Genomic DNA, 20,604 nt, shown 5'->3' on the forward strand with positions numbered 1-20,604 from the left:
ATTATTGTTAAATGTAAGAAAATAAAAATAAAAAAAATGTTTAATGTACCACGTTTTTATAACGAACTAAAAAGTATGAAATAATAAATAGCTATTAAAATACTTGTAAGATTGAAAAGAAAAGCATGGGATACATGCAGCAGACACTACACTCTTTATAGTTAAAAGTATTGCATGCGCCTCTTGTTTGCCGTTTCCAATCTTTTATTTTGATAGATATTTATTATTTTATAATTTTTAGTTCATTATAAAAGTATAGTACATTAAAAAATTTTTTTATTTTTATTTTTTCTTTGCTTTTTAGAGTTGTGTGTATAGATTGTCATCCATTTTTGGACTATGGTCCAAATTTCAAGTTTCTATCTCATCGACAAATTAGTTTTGAATCAATTAGAAAATTCCATCCGAACCCTAAAAAGCGTTTTATTCTTTCCCTGTTGCTTTTCGTTTTTCTCCTTCTCTTTTTTTTTTTCATGCATTGTCATTCACGTAGAGTTGCCACTTGCAACCCTTATATATCTCGTTATCCAAAGAAAGGCTCTATCGATATTTTGAAAAGGAAGTTTTACATAAATAATCCACGTTTTGCAACCACTTTTGATTCAGAAATGAGAAAATTTTAAATTTTTATTATAACCAATAAAAAATAATATGAATTTCTATTGGTGTCTAAACTTGTACCAAATAGTGTGTAGTATTTTTGTCAACATTTATATTAATTTTGAGAAAATCTGTTTTATAAGGCGGAAAGCATAAGGTACCTACTATAAAGAAAGGTACTCGAAAACTCTTCAATAACTTTTAATAACAACATTCTACATAACATAACACTTTCTTGTTCATTAATAAATAATAATAATGAATAATCTTCTTACATATTATTGTATTATTATACTTGTAAAAACATTAACTAATTAATTTATTATTAGCTAGCTGACAGTAAAATTATTATTCATTGCTTGATTATAATCTAAATATAGAATAATTGTATAGAGGTGTGTTTTATTATGTTCAATTTAATTTTAAGTAACTGTAATCTTTTATTATTATAATTACCTACATGGTTTTATATCAAACAATTGCTACACTTTAACACTTAAAAAACAAAATTTCCTAAGAAATAGTGAAATCTTTAATTTAAATTGATTTGAAAAATTGTTGAATGGATTTGACTCTAAATCAATTTGATAGACTTTGATGAAAAACTTTAAATAAAAGAGTCCATCAAGAAACACTAGTTTTCTATTCATGGAATTAATTTTTGACCTAATGACTTGCTTTAATTTTAATTTTACTGTCTACAATATTAGTTTTAAAACTATTACAATATAGATATTTGACAAACCGCGCAAAGGAGAATATAAAATTCTTATGGGAAATAACTTTCGCTTAATTTGGCTGAAGGTTTGGTAGAATGTAGTTTTTAACTCGATTATCAAAAGTACCACTGGACCCATATTTGTGTAATGAATAGAAGGAGATATCTTTGTTCAAATAATTTTAATTGAATATGAATTGTTATCTAATATTTTCTCTGAAATCACTTATATATGCAAGATACATTCCCGAACATCAAGTCTAAATTTCAGTTATAGCACATTGGACTCAAATTTATTATTTCAAATTTTACAAAATTCAATTGTAAAAATCACTTACCAAAATTATGAACATGGCCGACCGGTTGAACTATTTAATTTCATTAAATAGTAAATTAAAACGTATTCAAAATTCAAAATATCGCATCGAAATTTTTTTTTTTAAATATTGCAGCTTAAAATAATTCGATTTTGTGTTTGGAACAACACTAAAGAATTATCACGCAAAATTTGATGCTGCATTAAATCTCACTTGAAACTGCCTAACAGTTCTCCTTTTAAAAGTTTTTTTACAAATAATAATAGCTTTGAAATAAACCTTTAACCTTGTTTATCCCGCTGCCAAATTGCAAGAAATGGAAACTCATGAAAATACTTATTTAATACTTAAAAAGCTTTTTCACTGGCTTACATAATTTCTATAGAAAATATGTCCCCATAGGCTTTGTGTTTCCAACTTGGCCTCGACGAAGGTGAATGTATAAATAACCAAAGCATGTAATTATTGAATATTTTATGCATATATGATTACTAATTCAAACTATTGAACACAATTAACTAAATACATAGTACCTATACCTTACGCATACATCTATGTGTTAACGTAACATAAGGGGATTGAAGACAGGAACAAAGGGTCTTACCAATATGCTCAAGGGAGTTCTTGGATGTGTACATGTGAGACTATATATTTTCTACTAAGTTAATTATATCTTACAATACGAATCAAAATACATTAAAGTAGTAAAAATTAGCATAGAGTATATTTCCACGTTAAATAGTGTTAAAACGAAGTTAATAGTTAGTTAAAACAAAAAACGGAGAAAACCAAAGCTTTCCTAGGCCATTTTGATGTTATTTTAATAGTAATTATATAACCTGTAATTCTCATAATATCAATTGATCTCAATCCCACTTGGAGCTTAAGAGATGATAATAATGCCAAAACACGTGTTTTGTTATAAAGAACATGTGTGCAGAAACGGCTTCCTTCAAAGCTAAAAAAAAGTTTTAGTTAGCAGAAATGAAAAAAAATTCGAATTTGAACCAACTTTTTTAAAGGTAACGTTAAATAACGCAGTGAACTAAAAATGGCTGACATTCGTAGCTGGTATGAGATAACCTTATTCTTAAAAATATTATTAAAAAAAGCTTAAATTCGCAAGTATCCATTTTTTTTTTGAAGATGCATAAGTGGGCCAGAAAAGGTCGTTTGACAACGATAAAACACATTCTATAGAGAAATGCATAAGCTTAAGAATATGAATATAATGTATGCCTCGATTTCGAAGTTCTTAGAAAATTACGAGAAAGCTTTGCTCATCCTTTCCACCCTTGATACAAAGCGATGGAGGTAATAAAATATTTCCATAAAGTGCCAGCTTAAGAATGAGTTAAAGATGATTAGACCATTTTCCTGGGAGATAAAAATTTGATATTTCGCAAATATTTGAATTTTTTCAAAGGTGCAATATATCTGTTAGCAAGTTTATTTGTGACAAAATCTTATCCTTTCAACAATACTCGGCTACTCGTTTTCAGTGAAGCATGCTATATACAGTAACAGACATGATTTTTTGCAAACACGTTATTATATAACAAGCCATTTATTAGTAGAATATATGTATACACAACCCTACATAATAATGATAATGATAATCATAATAATATCTGTTACTTATTTTCAACAATATCAAAGATAATTTTCTGTGTCGGGTTTTAATTTGCATAAATAAATATTCATAGTGTATTATATAATATACTATCGTATAAACCGGAGGGTGTAGGTTGAGTAAGCTTAAAGCATTGTAGCACAGTGTAGCAAGCACAATGGATCATTATTATGTTGCAAATACTATGATCACAATCATCTCGTTATTTGAGACTATTATTAGACCAGGAAAATTATTCAAGTACAGAAGAACCATATAGTTGTTACCTTCAAGTTTGCCTTTCTATATATATTACAAATATGAAAGTAAGTTTGTTTGTGGGTTTGTTTGTAACACTTTTACGCAAAAACTACTCAAAAAATTGATTTTATTAAGACTTTACAATAATATAGCACATAAATCGGAATAACGCACGAGCTGTTATAAAGATATGAAAAAAAGTTATTAAAAAATTAAATTAATTTTTGACATTTTATTGTGTCAGATTCATGTTAAAAGAGAGAACGGGATACTATTTATGGACATCTGTTCAATCGGAGTCTTCTGATATTCTCAATGCAGACTATTTTGCATTTTTTGAGCTTATAACAGATTATTTGATAACATTAATTGTGGCAAACAATCCTTATCCCTATTTCGAGCGTTATGGAAGGGAAAAAGTGATACCAATAGAGGTTCAGGCCATAACGCAGTGATCTTAACTTTAAGGCCTAGAACAGCAGGCGGATATCATACTAGAAATTAATATTAAAATATTGTTCTCCGCCCAAAAATTAGACTAAAATTAGCCCTAGATACAAAGAAAAGTTAATGTATAAAATAAGCAGATTTTGAAAGGGTTAAAAAATTATTTTTTTTATAAATGCAAATATGAATGACTACGTTTTAAATTCGGACTCGGATTCGACTTCATCAGGTTGAAGAATATCTTTGAAAAGTAACTTTCAGGTATTTTTTAAATTTTTACTTAGCCATATAATGGTTAGGATGTTTTGGGACAAAGATATTTTAAACTAAACTAAAAAGTAACTTAAAAAAATTGTATTCGTTGTGTGCGTAGTCATGGAAGGGACAATAAAATCGATGCCAGCGCTTCCAGTAAAAAATTTTGAAAATGACTAATTTGCAGTTCTTTACATGTTAATCTTATAGAAAATGTCAAATTAAAATTATTGAAAAACACTAATTAATTAAACTTAATGCATTAAAAATTGTGAAAATAAGAAATCAATTGCACAAATATTATTTTCCAAATGTAAATTTTCATAATTATTTATTTAAATTTATGAGACAATAAGATTTAATTTTCAATGTAAGTCATAAATGCAATCCATACAATTATATATGCATTCATACAATTCTATAATTAAAGTAGTGTTTCGTTACCATGGAAACGCCTCCTATAAAACTCACGCACGGTGCGAATAGGTACTAGATTTTTGCATGCGTATAAATCTGTACGCATAAAATATTATATTATTTAACACGCATACGTTACGATAATGAACAGTAGCGATGTTTCTTACATAAAATTCTAAATTGTCAGGATTATATACTACTATACTTAAAACATAAAACATAGGTTTCTTATTTAGTTTCTTGCAATATTAAAACTCGTTAGTTCAACAGAAAATACAATTGACTTATTCATAGTCTTTTAATAATATATTCTCAACACTATCTGCTTTTCTTAGTTTTTTAGGTTATGATTCCAAATTTCATATTACTTCTATTATATTATGAAAATTGAAGTTTTGGTTAATGAAATTGTACCAAAGTCATCTTTTATCAAAGTTGTATATTTACAACTTCTTAAACATCTTAAAATCTTTTAACATTGTAAACTCTTTTGAAACTCGATTCAAATTCCAACGTGGAGCGTTCTATATCGAATATATTATGTATTTAACCATTCAGTATGAAGGACCAAAAGAAGCTTTCGATTGATACCGTAGAGGTCCATATCCCGGTCCTTTCTTTATGAGGTTCACATCGGCTCTAAAATGAAGTTTTTCTTCGAAGTTAAATCAGATGCTTCGGGAGCAAAATGAAGACGATATCAGCAGAAAAATGTATCAAGAAAAAGTTTTGGGACGTACTTGACGTTGATGTGTTATATACATAAAGCAATCTGATGAAGAAGTTAATCAGATAAAAATTGTTTTTCTAAACACGATTTTTTGCTGAGCGGAAATTTTTAGAATGTTGGTCTATGACTCAAGGAATCAAGGAGCTTAAGCATTGTCTCTCACTGTGGAAAATTATAAATAAAAAAACTAAATTGAAAATTGTAGCAATAGCAATATTCAATTTCGTTTAATTCGCAATAAAATGATTTAACAGTTCGCAAATAGGATATGATCACTAACGAAAATGTTTCACGAGAATCGAGACAAAATCATCTGAATCCTTTGATATACGCCCCCCCCCCTTAAATAATAAGATATTTAATAAACTGAACCTAGTCCATATTAATCCCCCCCCCACAAATCCACGCTGTATAATGAGTTGAAACTTAAGGCCTTTTAAACAAATAATAATATTCAAATATAGATTTTCTTTCTTGAATGTAGTTCTGTGTTCATTCCTTCACTATGTAGAATGATTTACATGGTAGACGATTTTTAACATTAATGTACTACACAACCTTGACATTGGAAATTTAAATACGTACGAAGTACTTACTCATGCTAACGGTTACGTTGGTAGACCGTTAAGCATTCAACAAGGTTCGTCTATGACCTAGACAGATTTGATACCCTGAAGTGACTTTTTCTATATATATATCTAATATCTAACAACAGACGTGAATGCTTTATTTAGGCACAACTTCAGATTTAATAGAAATGTAAAATGTAGTAAATGTAATATTTTTTTAATTCTGCTTATATACCAAGCGTAGAATAAATGTCTCGTGGATTCATATTTATTTATATATTTATATACTTATGTAGTACGTGGTTCGTACCTAAAAGTCACTTTATTATTTTCTAGTTATATTAGCTGCAAATTTGAAATATATGAGAATGTAGATTATTTTGTAAGACAATAAAACTTTCGTGGCATCGCATCTTAAACTTAACTTTAAGGGTGCGTACTAATTGTTTTTAAAATCTTATTTTGAAAAATTCATGCATAATTTTTTTCCGCCAAAATCTATGCTGGTTTGCTTGAATTTTCCTACCACAACAATTTGACTATTAAGTTTCATTTTTCAAAGCAGGAATGAGGGTCCTTTTCCCACATGAAAAATAAACATTGTACCATGTATAATTAAGAGTTAATTTTCATATTTAAACAATTTGCATTTTCTTATGCTATTTTAATATTAAAATATTTATATTTAAATGGGTTTATATTCACATTACCATAAGTGTTTACAAGCCAGTCATTAAAATATAAGCCTTATATATTTCATGTGTTAGGCTACGCAAAATTGGGAAATCTAACAAGTTGAGATTTCTGCCTGAAAGTATACTTTTACCTAATTTTAGTTTCATTAACTAAACGAATTTTTATTTTGTTGGTTAGTCAACATTAACTTATCTATTTATTTATTTTATTTTATTTTTTACTAAATATTGGTTTTCAAACTTAAAGATAAATAAAATATGATATGATAAATAAATAAAAAAATTAACTTGTCAAGTTATTTTTTAGTTAAAAAAATGGGAAAAATACATTTATACCCGAGTGTCGAACCCAGGTGTTTCGGATTTATGCCTTGTAATTGTTATTTGGTTACCCACAAACTACATATTTACACACAACTGTTTTAGCCTGATAGGTCAGTCTAAGCTTCTTCTTTATGATTATTGTCGTGCTTTTTTAAGCAATGGTATTTTTTTACTACGGCGATCCATTATCGGAATTGAATTACGTAACTATCGAAAGGGAATGATCGTTATATCGCTAGTCGTCTAGGAATAATTGAACTAAATTTTTAGAGAGTTCTATAATTTTTTAGATACGTTATTTTTTGAGACAGGCAAATTCTTGTTTAAATTTATTCATTTTTCTTCTGTCAATGACCGAAATTTTGATGTCTAACTTTCCAACCATTTCAAATAAGTGCCAAACCGCAGCATGGGCGGCTTATTTTCGTTATATTGCATCAAATGGTTTGGAAATATTTTGTCAGAGTCTCCAAGTCTATTAATGTAATTTATTTTTGAAGATTGATTATATTTTATGTATTTTTATAAGATACTGATGGAATACATTAGTAACTCGATATGGTTCAGTTTCATTGGATAATTAATATATTGGCTACATTAAAATCTAATTAAATTATTTTTTAATATCCAATGCTATCTTCCTAAATAAATTTTTAACAATACTGGCATAATTTGTAGCATAATATGTATCTATCTTTCGTATATATTGTTTTCCGAAAATCGTCAGTGTTGAAGGATTCATTGAATAATCAAAACAATTGGCAACCACAGGCAGTAAAATATCACCGGGAATATGTTTTTGAATATATTTTAAATATATATAATATTAAGCTGGTACGTAGGTATATTGAGTCCACTTTAGAAATGGTATTGTATTTTTTAGAAAAGTCTAAACTTTTAATAGAAAAGTCTTAAATATGTATTGGAAATTAAAAAAAAAAAACAAATGACAACAAATAATTGACTGAGTCAATTGTTGAAATACCCTGTATATAATGTGTTGAATTTCAGAGATGCATTGTTTTTTTAATAAATTAGAAGAGTAGAAGAGAAAAAAACTAACAAAATTATGGTGGCCGTTTCTAGTTTTTTTCCGAGTATATTTCGCAGACCACCATGCCGTTTAACAAGCCCAAGAACCAATTGATCTATGTTGCTCATGTACGAACTTAGCCTCACTTTTTACGTCAGGAGATAAAGATAAAGAAGGATAAATAGAAAATACTTTCATTGAAAAGAATACTTTTGATCATCTGTCTGATAAAGAAAACCCAGAAACTTGGCTAGGGAATCTAAAAACATAAAAGTCGATTATCTCTCACTTAAAGTTAAGTGTCACTTGTATACGTGTCTGATGATCAAAGTACATGACAGCTGAAGTACATGGTGCATCCACTACTTTCTTCATCATTCCAACCATCCACTTTTACTCCATGCGTTCTGTTCTGTAAAGGTAGATTTTATTCAAAGTTTGACCTAAGTGTGATGGAAGATTTTGATACAGTGGGCAATTACAAACCTATACTGAATCTTCGACAAAGTAATTGAAGATAATTTTGTTATTACTGTGTATACACTCTAGAGAGTTTTATGCCTTCTTAAATCAATTAATTTCGAGTGTGTTTTATACTCTTTCATTAAAACCAAACTGTTTAAAAGATGTATACCACAAGAATCTTCATCATTAGAATAACAAATAATAATTTCATTCTGAACACAAAACATTCATTTTACTTTAGGTACATAATTATATTTTGTATGTGATATTAATTAGCTACATATCTCTTTTGGTTAATAAGTAAATATTATATGGATGCAAAATAGAAACAATAATGAATCTAAAAAATAGAGAGAGATATCAAAGAAATTGATCAAAAGAACCACACAAAAACACATAAATAACCCAAATACTAATTTTGTAGCAGGTTCCTCACAATATAAATATAAGGTATAAAGAGTTTGGTTTTTGTTTTTAAAGGTTGTGTGAATTTTATACATGTCATAGATTCAGTCAACATCTCTTTCATAATAAGTATCACCACCAACATCCAAATTTAAGAAATATGAATTTGTACGCTCGTGAAATAATTGTTCCAAATTTTACTTTACTTAATTATTCACGTTAAGTATTTATTATTTAAGCATCCAGCTATATGAACTATTTGATGTGTATTTTTATAACATGTATATATAAAATATACATAGTACATTAAGTTTTGTCCCAAGTTTTTAACGCTTAAAAATATTGATGCTACGAAAAAAATTTTGGTATAGGTGTTCATATAATCACCTAATTGGTCCAATTATGGATGTCTATCTGCCTGTCTGACGACTGTCTGTTGGTCCGTCTGTCATCACGATTACTCAAAAACAAAAAGAGATATCAAGCTAAAATTTTTATAGCGTGCTGAGGCCGTAAAAAGTGAGGCCAAATTCGTAAATGAGCAACATAGGTTAATTGGGTCTTTTGAAACATTTGTTCGTAATCATCAATGTTTACCCGTGAGAGCGCAAATTAGATTTCCCACTCTGCGATGATAAGATGATGATGATTAAGAGAGTCAATCACTCATTAGTTTTTACATTCTGCTCATTATATACTATATATCTCACGTGCAATAGTTCTTGTTATCACTCAAGTGCAATCGTTCTTGTTTAGTTACCTGGATTTTTTCAATAAAATGTGAAACATAAAAAAATTTTTAAGTTCAGCCTATAGTTTACTAATCAAATTTGTCGCCCATGAGCTTTAGTGTAAGCCAAACCCATTCAAGGTGGCTATCGAAATACCAAATACTTTCTGTGTCTTTTAGATTCTAATGTAGTGGACTTACTACCTTTGTCTAAATATATTCATGTAATGTCTAAAATCGGTGCTAGTAAGTACAGTCATTTACTAAAGATATTATTATATCATGTATTATATAATAAATAATTATGTATATCATATAATATGTGTGTGTACTACTAAAATACATGGTTTTGTAGGTACTTTCGTGTGGTAGTTACCCACTAGGTAGATAGGTTATAAATAAAATGATAAAGATGAATCTCCTGTCGTTCCACTTTAAATTCTCATCCATCTATCTGTCTATTCTATCTATAATATAACAATAATCACCATCCTTGGAATTCAATAGGTATATGTTTAGAGATATATGAAACGATGTTGGTATATCGTTGTCATAGTGAGAGTGAATTAAAATTGATATCTGTTTCCACTTCCGTTCATAATCACAAATAGATATAGGTACATAATGAAGCTATTCTTATCATGCTAAAAATAATACACATAAAATAATGGTATTGCTCAGGTTCATCATCGCTAGATTTCATATATGTGTTGAGAATGAGTGCAAGGGGGTCATATAAGAGATAAAATTGTGTCTCGCAAAATTCAAAAGATCCCCTTTCAAAAAAGGCAAAAACTTACTAGTAATCAAACTAATAATCGTGGAAAAATTGTTTACACAGTCTATTCTCGTAAGTTTGAAATAGTGAAAGTAGAGACTGTTCACTATTTGTTAGTGAGAAGTATGCCACCATTTCAAATAGTGGTATACTTATCACTAGCAAATAGTGAATAGTCACTAAAAAATAGTGAATTTTTGTAATTTTCACTATTTCGTTTTAAGAGAGTTCGGTATATCATTTTGTCTTGGGAATTCTATTTTGACGAAAAAATATATGGCGCAATTATGATATAGGTATAATAACAATTTACACCGTTCTCATTTTCGTAAATGCTTTTTTTGCGATTGTTTTTGGCGGTGTTTTTCTGAATTGCAGATATTCAACTCTGCTGTTCGATTAGAGTATCAACTGTAATCCAACAAATGTGCTATATTCCAAATTTCCTGCATATATCAAAATAGAAATTGTTTGTCAGTTGGGATTTTAACTATTAGTCAAATTTCAGAGCTTGCAGGAATATAATTCTGATGTGCTCTAGAAATCAAACCTGCAGAAACTGACATTCAATAGTGTTGGATTCCATAGTATTTTTGACCAAGATTTGATTATTTTTGACCAAGAATTTTTTCTAAAAAAAGACGATTGAGCATATTTCTTGTTTGATATCGTTGCCGGATATTAACTGGTTATATTCATTATCACATATTTATTAATTCTAAATTATTACGTATCCAGTTATCGCATATGCAAAATATACCAGGATTTCATATTATTGCCTGTTTGGTGTTTCTTATTACAATGACATATTATATACAGGGTGGCTTTTAAACTTTACATACGCGTGAAATTCGAAAAAAAAGTTTTACGATGATGAATTCAATCTTAGTTTTCTGGTTCAATTAAAACCTTTCTCTAATTTATAACTGGCAACTATTAGATGAACACTTTAAATTAGACAGTAATTGATAGCATAAATTGATTTGAGTATTGCATGCACATTTAAGAACAAAGGCAAGTTACAAAAGAATGAACTCTGATAAAATTTTATCCAAAATTTTTTACTCGCAATAAATTTCCGCAATTAAAATTTAAAACCATTTTCATGTGGCGTATAAAATTTTATAGAAAGGTGGGTAATATTGTGGTTTGAATAGCATTTATGTATTGTACATTTATGGCTTGAATAATGAAATTGATAAAACAAAAACAAAAAAAAAACATTCTCATAAAATACAATAACCCCTATAGTAAGTACATGAAGCAAAATATCACAATAAAATCAAACTTTTTTCCCCTTTTTATTATTTGGTTTTTTGTAAGTTCACCGAAATGGAATGAAATTATTATTTCTTTTTTTATATCCTAAAAAACAATAATTTGAAAAAAAAAATTACAAAAAAGTAATTTTTTCTATCACCATTAAACATATAAAGTATACTTAAACTATGAAAGATGTCCTAAAACAAATGAAAACCAAAAAAAAAAAGTGTAGCTTGAGTACGTCGTCCTTGGCTAAGTTATTTAGCTTTTCTTAATCTGACACACCGTATAGATGTGATCGGCTTCTTTAAATATAAAAAATTAAAAATTGAACTTTTTATCAGAACTAAGTTCTAGAAAATAAAATTTATAACAATTTATTATCTTTTTATGTTTTATTTTTAGAATTAGAATTTCTTGATTAATTACTATATAAGCTTGAAACAAATTATGGTTCAGAGAGAGGTAAATGTAAATAGTTAAAATTGTAAATAATTAGAGAAGTAATTTTTTTTCTTTTGAAATATCTACTTATATTTTTACATATTTGAGACAACTGTTTCGATCTATTCGATCATATTCATATGAATGTGAAGTTTTACAAAGATTTTTTGGTTTATATAGCCATCATTAGAAAAAAGGCTAGAACGTTGATTAAAAACCTCAGACAAAGATAACATTATAAATTGTTTTTGTTCAAAAAAATTATATGATAAACAATAATATTTTTTAAAATGACCAAATAAGGTAAAAATATTGTTGTTTTACATTAAAACAATTAATAATTTTATGTTTGCCTGACGCATTTAGTTAACGTTTTCATTTTTTTCTAAATACACTTTATGTTACTTTATGTTTAATATCCCATACCCAATGGGAACAAACTGTAAGCTGTTAGAATTACTATATACTTTCGATCATCGATTTTATTTTGATATGCTACGAAGTTTTGCATGCGTCAATTGTTTTAGTCTTTTCCAGATCGAAAAACTTTGTATCTAACAGTGCTAGAAACATCTGAGATTTTATTTAAACACAGGATATACAAGACAATTTTTACAACAATAAGCTAGTCTTATAAGCTAGCTAGTAAGCTAATAATAAAACATGAATATTTATATCAAAAGTTAAGAAGCCGGCCTATTTTCGACTGGTCCCAATGTTGGGGTAGAAACTAAGCAGAAACGAAGCAGTGGAACAATAGCTAAGAATCATGAAAAACAAGGCTCATGAATTCCGAACATTACTCACAACAAATGATATGCATTTTTAGATTTAGAATAATGATCAAAAATAATAACTTTTGTGTTACATTAAAAATTGATAACAAGTCCGTTAATGAGAGAAGTTTGGTTATAATAATATTGTTTGCGAGTTTAAAAAGTACAGCTTATTAAAAATAGGTACTTGTTAATAATGTTACGTATAAAGTAAGAAAACTAGTCTACATAAGAAAATTATATTTTCTTAAAGTTTTTCTACTTGAGAAAAAACAACAAATAATATAGTTTTATCAAACATTCTTTTTGCATATTGGAACGTTTTGCATATAAACCTGGAAGCAAAAGGCTATTTTGTTATTATACCAGGTTTATTAATTTATGCGATAATAGTAAGAAATAGTACTGTTATGGAGACATTTTCTATTTTTAAAATCCGATTAGTTCACGTAATAAGTTTAATTTATATGTTTTAAAATAAAAACGCTTATTAATGAAATCTCGAAAAATCATGAAATAAATAAACAAAACAGAATTTAAATATGAGTTTAGAAACTATCCTACGAATTACTTACAATTAACAGCGTCCTTTATAACCGAAGGCAACAAGTTTGTTCTGTACACAACGGTATCCCATTATATTTTTAACCCCTGCATTAAAAAAAAGGGTTGTTATAAGTTTGGCCGTTATGTGTGTGTGTGTATCTGTCTGTATGTGGAATCGTAGTTCCTAAACGGATGAACTGATTTTAATTTTTTTGGTTTCCTTTCAAAGGTAATTTAACGGAGAGTGTTCTTAGTTTCAAGGGCGATTTAAGGGTTCCATACCCGAAAAATTTGTTTGGGGATTTTTTAATTTTGTAAATTTCAATTGTATAGAGAATAATTAGCCCTTCATGTGTAAAGAATTGTATTTTTCTTGTGCAAAAAATTAACAAATAATTTTTGTCTGTCAAATTAACAAAAGTTAAAAGCTTTGTGATCTTTTCTTTTTTTTTTTTTTAATTGTAGTTAAAAGCGTTTAAAAATAATTTTGTATCAGGTCATATTTCTTGGACATTTGGATTAAATTTGCCTAAAGCTGCCAGCCAAAAATTTTTTTTAATTATTTGGGATCGCTTTATTTATTATTATAGAATGACTCATGCTATAAAAAATGCTATGAATTAACACACTTCTGTCACCATGTTAAAGTAATGCAAGAGATGAACAAGATTAACAACGTTTCTGATACAATTTTGACTACATCCTTTTGGACTACGGTATAATAAAAAATCAACGAAAAAATACAGTTTTTAATTAACGGTATGTTAGGAAAACGCCGAAAAAATTGCGTTTTTTTTAAACTGAAAACAACGTAGCTAAAATTTGCACAACTATTAATGTTGAGATTTTTAGTTTTGAATAATAATATTTTGCAATGGCACAAAACAATAATTTCAAACATTTCCTCTGTACGACCAAATATTAAATGTTTTGACCGTATCTACTTTAAATAAGCCATACTTTATAAATCTAAGATTATAAGTTTTATTGACTTTATCAACTTTTGATTACAACCAATATGAAATAGTTTCCCGACAGTGGATTTGTGGCGAAAATTATAGATCCTTTGGATTTTACTAACGATTCCTATTGACTTTATAGTTTAAAATGTTTGATTTTCATTGGTTCATTATAGTTTAATAGACATGTGGGTAGTTTTCCAGAACAAACTAAATTTAATCTCATTATTGAGAATCATAATGTCTATTTTACATAAGTTTTGAATAAAACTTATAACATTGTTCTCTATCGTTTAAACTATATAACTTACTTAATAAAAAGTTTTCTATATGTAGGTAATTAGTTACGTACTCGACCTGTGTTTACTATTATTTGAATATAATATTGTATTAGTTAGTTTGTGAATACTTCATTCTATTCACAAATAAGTTTCCAATTCAGAGAGTTTTAATACTTATTCTTAGATCATTCAAGGTTAATTTTTCATCAAATAACGGATAAATATTTTAATTTATATAAATAACATCTTGTCTTAGTTGAATCTTAGAAACGGAATAGTCTAATTCTTTTAATACGAATGAAATTTTGCGCACTATAAACGTAAACACAAGCTATTGTAATCGATTCCGAATAAATTAAGTTCAATATCTACCATATAAAGTAGTTTTTGAAGTTCTTACCTCCAGAAGGCACTTCCTGATACTTGCTTAATTTATGTACCAATTACCGTCCTTTTTATTCACTCTGAGTTCAAAAACCTATAAATCGTTTTCAAGTGACTATGAAACATATTGATAGCACACTCCCATCCTTTTACATTAACCTCTCCTTAAAACTTATGCACTTTCGTGTCAGGTTGTTTAGGCTATATTGGCTGTACAAGAATGACACACTAAGGCTATAGGGCCCATTGTGATATCATATATGTGTTTTACCACCTTTCCGCCGATAATTTATTTATCAGATCCTCAATTTTAGAGACACCGGTCCATCACAATTAAATAATTAAATAAATTAAATTGTAGTGTACAAAATTAATTAAATTAATTTTATACACGCTACTTAATGGCAGAAAAACGGCTTTAGTTAAAACTGAAAACATGAAAAGTAGTATACATAACGACGTCACTCAATCTCGGGATCCATTAACATCTAGAGAGGCTTAAGTTCACGTGTAAATCACTTGTAAAACACGTATGAACATGCGTTGGTGATAGTCACGTATTTCACTTGTTTACAAAAGATGCGATTAACTCTTAATTTATGTATAAAGTTTAACTGTTCTCCTCATTGCAATTAGGTACACATCTAATATATTATTTCTCTAACCGGTTCTTTCCTACACATACGATATCCTTCTATTTTCAAACTTATCTTTCTGGCTACTGACATAAAATAGGCTCACGGTTAAAAAAATGTACCACTTGGGAAAAAATAAGCTAGAGAAATAATATTAAGATTTATTTTTATATATTATGTAATTTGTATGTCATATCTGTGATAAAATTGTCTATAATTAAAAAGAAAGTAGATTAGTATACTTATATATTATTTCTCTAGCCTGAGTTTAGCCGCATGTACGGTACTGCGAAGTTCCGCATGGGTTTTAGGAACTCGTTTTACATAATGTTTAGTATTTCGTTCTGCATCTTTCGCTTCTGAAATTCATTAAACTTTTAATTTTAACATACAACTATCCCAACTTAAAATGTATTTTAGATTTATCATATGTATTAGATTTGGTGGTATCAAGTTTAGTTTTATTGGCATTATAGATAGGTTTGTTGAATATAATAATAAAAACTTTTTTTAAATAAAATAATCATATTTTTAGGAAAAAAACAATAGGTATAATTTTTTCGATGTAATACCTATAACTATAATTGTTTGGAAATATTTTGAATACCTATAATAAACCAAACATATTTTTTATTAAGCTGTTTGAATGGAAAATGTAATAAAATAGATTTTTCATAAATTGTTTTATTTCAATATTTCGAATTAAACCAGTAAAAATGATATGCCTACCAGTAAAAATTATAGTAAAAATGATATGCCCCAATATTATTGGAACCCCGCCCCCAATTTTATTAGATCAAACGTTTAGGGTATTGTAATCTTTTGCAGTAAATGAGTTCATTTATTATTCCCGTAATTTTAACAGTAAATTCTTCACATAACTACTTGTGGGAGAGTCTTGCCCAAGTGACGAAGCAGATCACTTTTTTTAAAGTCATATAACATATTTCAGCCACTTTTGATTCTAGAAAATTGAATATAAACGAATATGTGTGTAATTACATCAGCTTTTTTATGAAAATTTTTAATTAAGAGAGCATAACACTATTTTAATCAACTTTAATCAATGTCTTAACTTTGTTGTTTAAATTTAAGAGTGCCCATAACGCCTTAACTATTGGGTTTGGGACACACCCTGTATAAAAAAAGGAGAAGATGTCGAGTAGCTTTTGTTATCTGGTAATTATTTCCTGGGATTTACCTCTTCAAAGTTCTAAATTACAGTTTTATTTCGGTACTCAGTTATAGGTGTGAGGCTTTAATTTAATAAAGGGTAGTCATATGATTGTAAAACATGACTCTTTTCACGTTCTGATTCCAAAATAATATTCTCGAGGTAAAAGGTCTCCCTGACTTATCTAGTTTTTTTTGGTTAGACAAATTTCTGTAAATATGATAATAAGTCTTAGTATTGTTTTAAAATATCGGTTTTAGAAAAAAATTGATCGGAAAAAATAGACCGAAACAAAATTATGTAAAAGTGTCCCATTTTTGAAAGCAAACTTAACAAAACTAATTACAACAATACTTCGGATCTATAAAATTTATTTTTTCCGATTACCAAAAAATTTCGAAAATTGTATAAATAATTAAAATTTATACGATTTTGAGTGCGAAAATTTTCCGTACGAAGCCGGACCGGATCACAAGTAATATTATATCACACAAAATTGCAAATTGCATCGAATAAAAAATATTTTAATTATGTTTTATTAACAAACTACGTGACTATTGAAAGGAAAATAATGGTCCCAGGCAAATTACAGGCAAATTTTTTTAAATAGTCATTCGCGAAAATCAGCATATTATACAATTTTTTTTTGTTTCAAATTGAATCATCGCGGTGTAATGATTTTCATAAATGAGTATTCGAAAATAATTTGTTAAAAAACAAAAACAAACGAGTAATAATTGTAGTATGTTAGTATCTCCCAAGCTTGTATTTTATTGAAGTCGAGAGTCAGTCACTCTTAATGGAATAATTAAAGTAACGTGATAAATATATTGCCATTAGTTATGTTCTATATATAAATAAAGAACAAAAGTAAAAACAAATTGAACTCGAAGTTTGAATGAGCATTATCGTGTAGTAGGCTTGAATGGTTGTTTAAAGAAAACTCAACGTTTTTCGAACTAAATACCGGTATATAATTTAAACTCCACAATAAATCGATTTGCACTTGAGGATAGACAATTCAGATCGTATAATCAATTTATTTAAATTAGTATGAATGTAGTATGTAATTTTGAATTCATACTTAAGTTTCAACACAAATAAGCAAAGTTTAAAAATTATACTTATTAAATATTTATAAATTTTGTTGATCACAATAATTTTTATAAAGAGAATATTTTATTACGTGCAACTGTCATCGTTATACGCACAGTGTTATTACAAATTACAGAATTATGAATACTGTAATAATTTTATACAGAATGTTCGATTTACATCAAGGCATATAAATATCACGAGTATGACAGAATACATGCGTTAAGCAAAGCATACAAGTGAGAAGAATTATATACATGTGTTGAAGTTGTTGAGATAGTTGTAAGACGCTTGGAGAGTGGAAGTTTCTTAGTTGAATAGACGAACTGCAACAAATAAGGCACGATACAAGCCAGTTTTGCAATTTCATATAACACTTATAATACCTCTTACTTAAATGCACTGCTTAACGCATGTACTCTGTCATACTCGTGATATTTATATGCCTAGATGTAAATCGAACATTCTGTATACAAATATATACCTACAGAATGATTTTTTTAAAGTTTTCACATTCATATTTCAAAAACGTAAGGAAAAATTATAAAACATAGAAACACGTATTGATTTATTTTGTATTATTTTTCCTATACCTATATTTGATTATTTATGAATAAAAAATTATTTTGCAAAAATAGAATAGACTTCAATAGTATATACACTTAAAAGTTAAAAATTATACATGCAATTTTAGAATGAATACTTTGATTTCTATAAATAAGATATGGTTGACCTCGGCTTTAAAAGGTCTATGAAATCACAATAAAATTATTGATAAAAGTAGTTATCTTTTTTTTCAAACGTATCCCGTGGAGATTAAGTGTTCTTGTGTAAATGGGCACCCAAAATCATCAAGTAAGTCTCTTTCTGCCTATAATTAACGTAATATGTTGGAAATATATTATTATTTTATTAGCTTTTATTGTTAAATTTTTTTATTTTAATGCTTCTAATTCATTCAAAAGTACCTGAATTTTACGTGAAGTTAGTACTTGAATTACCTTGAAAATGTTCTCTATCCTGAAATTTTCAATTTTTTCCTAAAAGGGATCCTCTATATGTATGTTATATATCTACGGTTCTGAAAAATTGGCGCCCTCACGGGTAAAATGTGATGTTTACGAAAAAGTGTTAAAATCAAAAGTTGTTTATTTTTTTATTAAGTACATTTTGTAACAATTAAAATTTTGGTTTTTCTCTAACGGTTTACAAGAAGGATCCTACAGACCTATTTTTCTCATTTTCGTACTCAGTCTCACTTTTTACGTCCTCAGCACGCTACAAATTTCAGCTTGATATCTCTTTCTAACAGGGAAGAAAAGCGAGATAATGATAAGCTTTAAAATATTTCAAATATTAATATTTCTTTAATATAGTCCTCAGTGTTTGATAAACGAGAGAATATGTGCATAGATAATTATTGTCATTAATTAATGAGAAACGATTTTATTAGTTCTCCAATTAAAAATTATTTTTAATGATCACAAATCTTACGTATAAATTATAAAAAATATAATAATTATTAATTATTTTTTTCAATGATGATTCTACTAAAGGAAATTGTGTTTGTGTATTTTTGCAAAAATATTTATTATTTTTCGTTATTAATATTGAAAACAGTTCAATAAACTTAGAATAAATTATTATGATTGTTCTCGTGAAAATAATTGTACTTTTACAGTCTATTAGTTATATTTTCGTCTATTAGTTATCGTAAAAAAAATGGTTATGAAATTTATATTAAGAAATTTTCTACAAATAACATACAATTACTTTTTTTTGGTGAGGCTAATGGTTTTTAAGAAAATAAATGAGATATAAATATAAAGAAAATTAGACAATTCATCTTCAAAAACTTTTATGTGTATAAACTAGCTCCACTCCCATTTTGGCTCTTCAATTATAATGGAATCCGTAAAAATAAAAAATACAGATACCGTTTAAGAGTGCTTACTGTACGATACAACTAATTGAATCGAATTTTCTTAAAAACCGTAAAAATAAAAAATACAGATACCGTTTAAGAGTGCTTACTGTACGATACAACTAATTGAATCGAATTTTCTTAAAAACCGTTAGTCATACGAAAAAAAGTAATTCGATGTTTTTTTGTAGGAGATTTCCTAATTTACTTTGAGAACCACATTTCGATAACAGAGATTGTTTAGGAAATATTAGCAAAAAATCACATTTTGTGATCTTTGACTCCGGGTAACTTTTGTAGCAGCAAACGGATCGATAGAGACTTTTGGTATTTTGTTTAGAACCACAAATAGAAGGTTCATGCAAAAATTTAGCTTCCCTGATTTTTCCAAAGTTCGATCTTCATTTATTGTTTATTCCGTGATTACTATGTTAATGCGTAATTATCCTTCAATATGGGAAAAATTTCCACATAATATAGTAAATTTTTTCATATTTAATCTATGTAGGTTAGGTTAGGTTAGGTTATATTGGCTGTCCACGAAGAACACACATAGGCTATAGAGCCCATTGTGGTACCATATGTGTTTTACCACCTTATCTCTGATAATTTCATTTATCAGCTTCTCAATTTCAGAGGCTGAGTGCACCTCCTTCATGCATATACCTTGCACAACACCAGCCCATCACAACTATTAATTAAATTAATTTTATTGCGACGGCGGGAATCGAATCCGCTACCCTAAGCATTTTTTCTATACTTTTTCG

The 20,604-nt window shown here is 27.9% G+C and overlaps 1 protein-coding gene across 1 annotated transcript in view; it reads left to right on the forward strand.

The window, feature by feature from the left end:
• The window catches only part of LOC123292679 (nose resistant to fluoxetine protein 6-like), a 160,505-nt gene that overhangs the window by 93,459 nt on the left and 46,442 nt on the right, over positions 1-20,604 (forward strand). The window lies entirely within an intron of this gene.

This window comes from Chrysoperla carnea, chromosome 2 (genome assembly GCF_905475395.1).
Source record: "Chrysoperla carnea chromosome 2, inChrCarn1.1, whole genome shotgun sequence".
NCBI lineage: Eukaryota > Metazoa > Arthropoda > Insecta > Neuroptera > Chrysopidae > Chrysoperla > Chrysoperla carnea.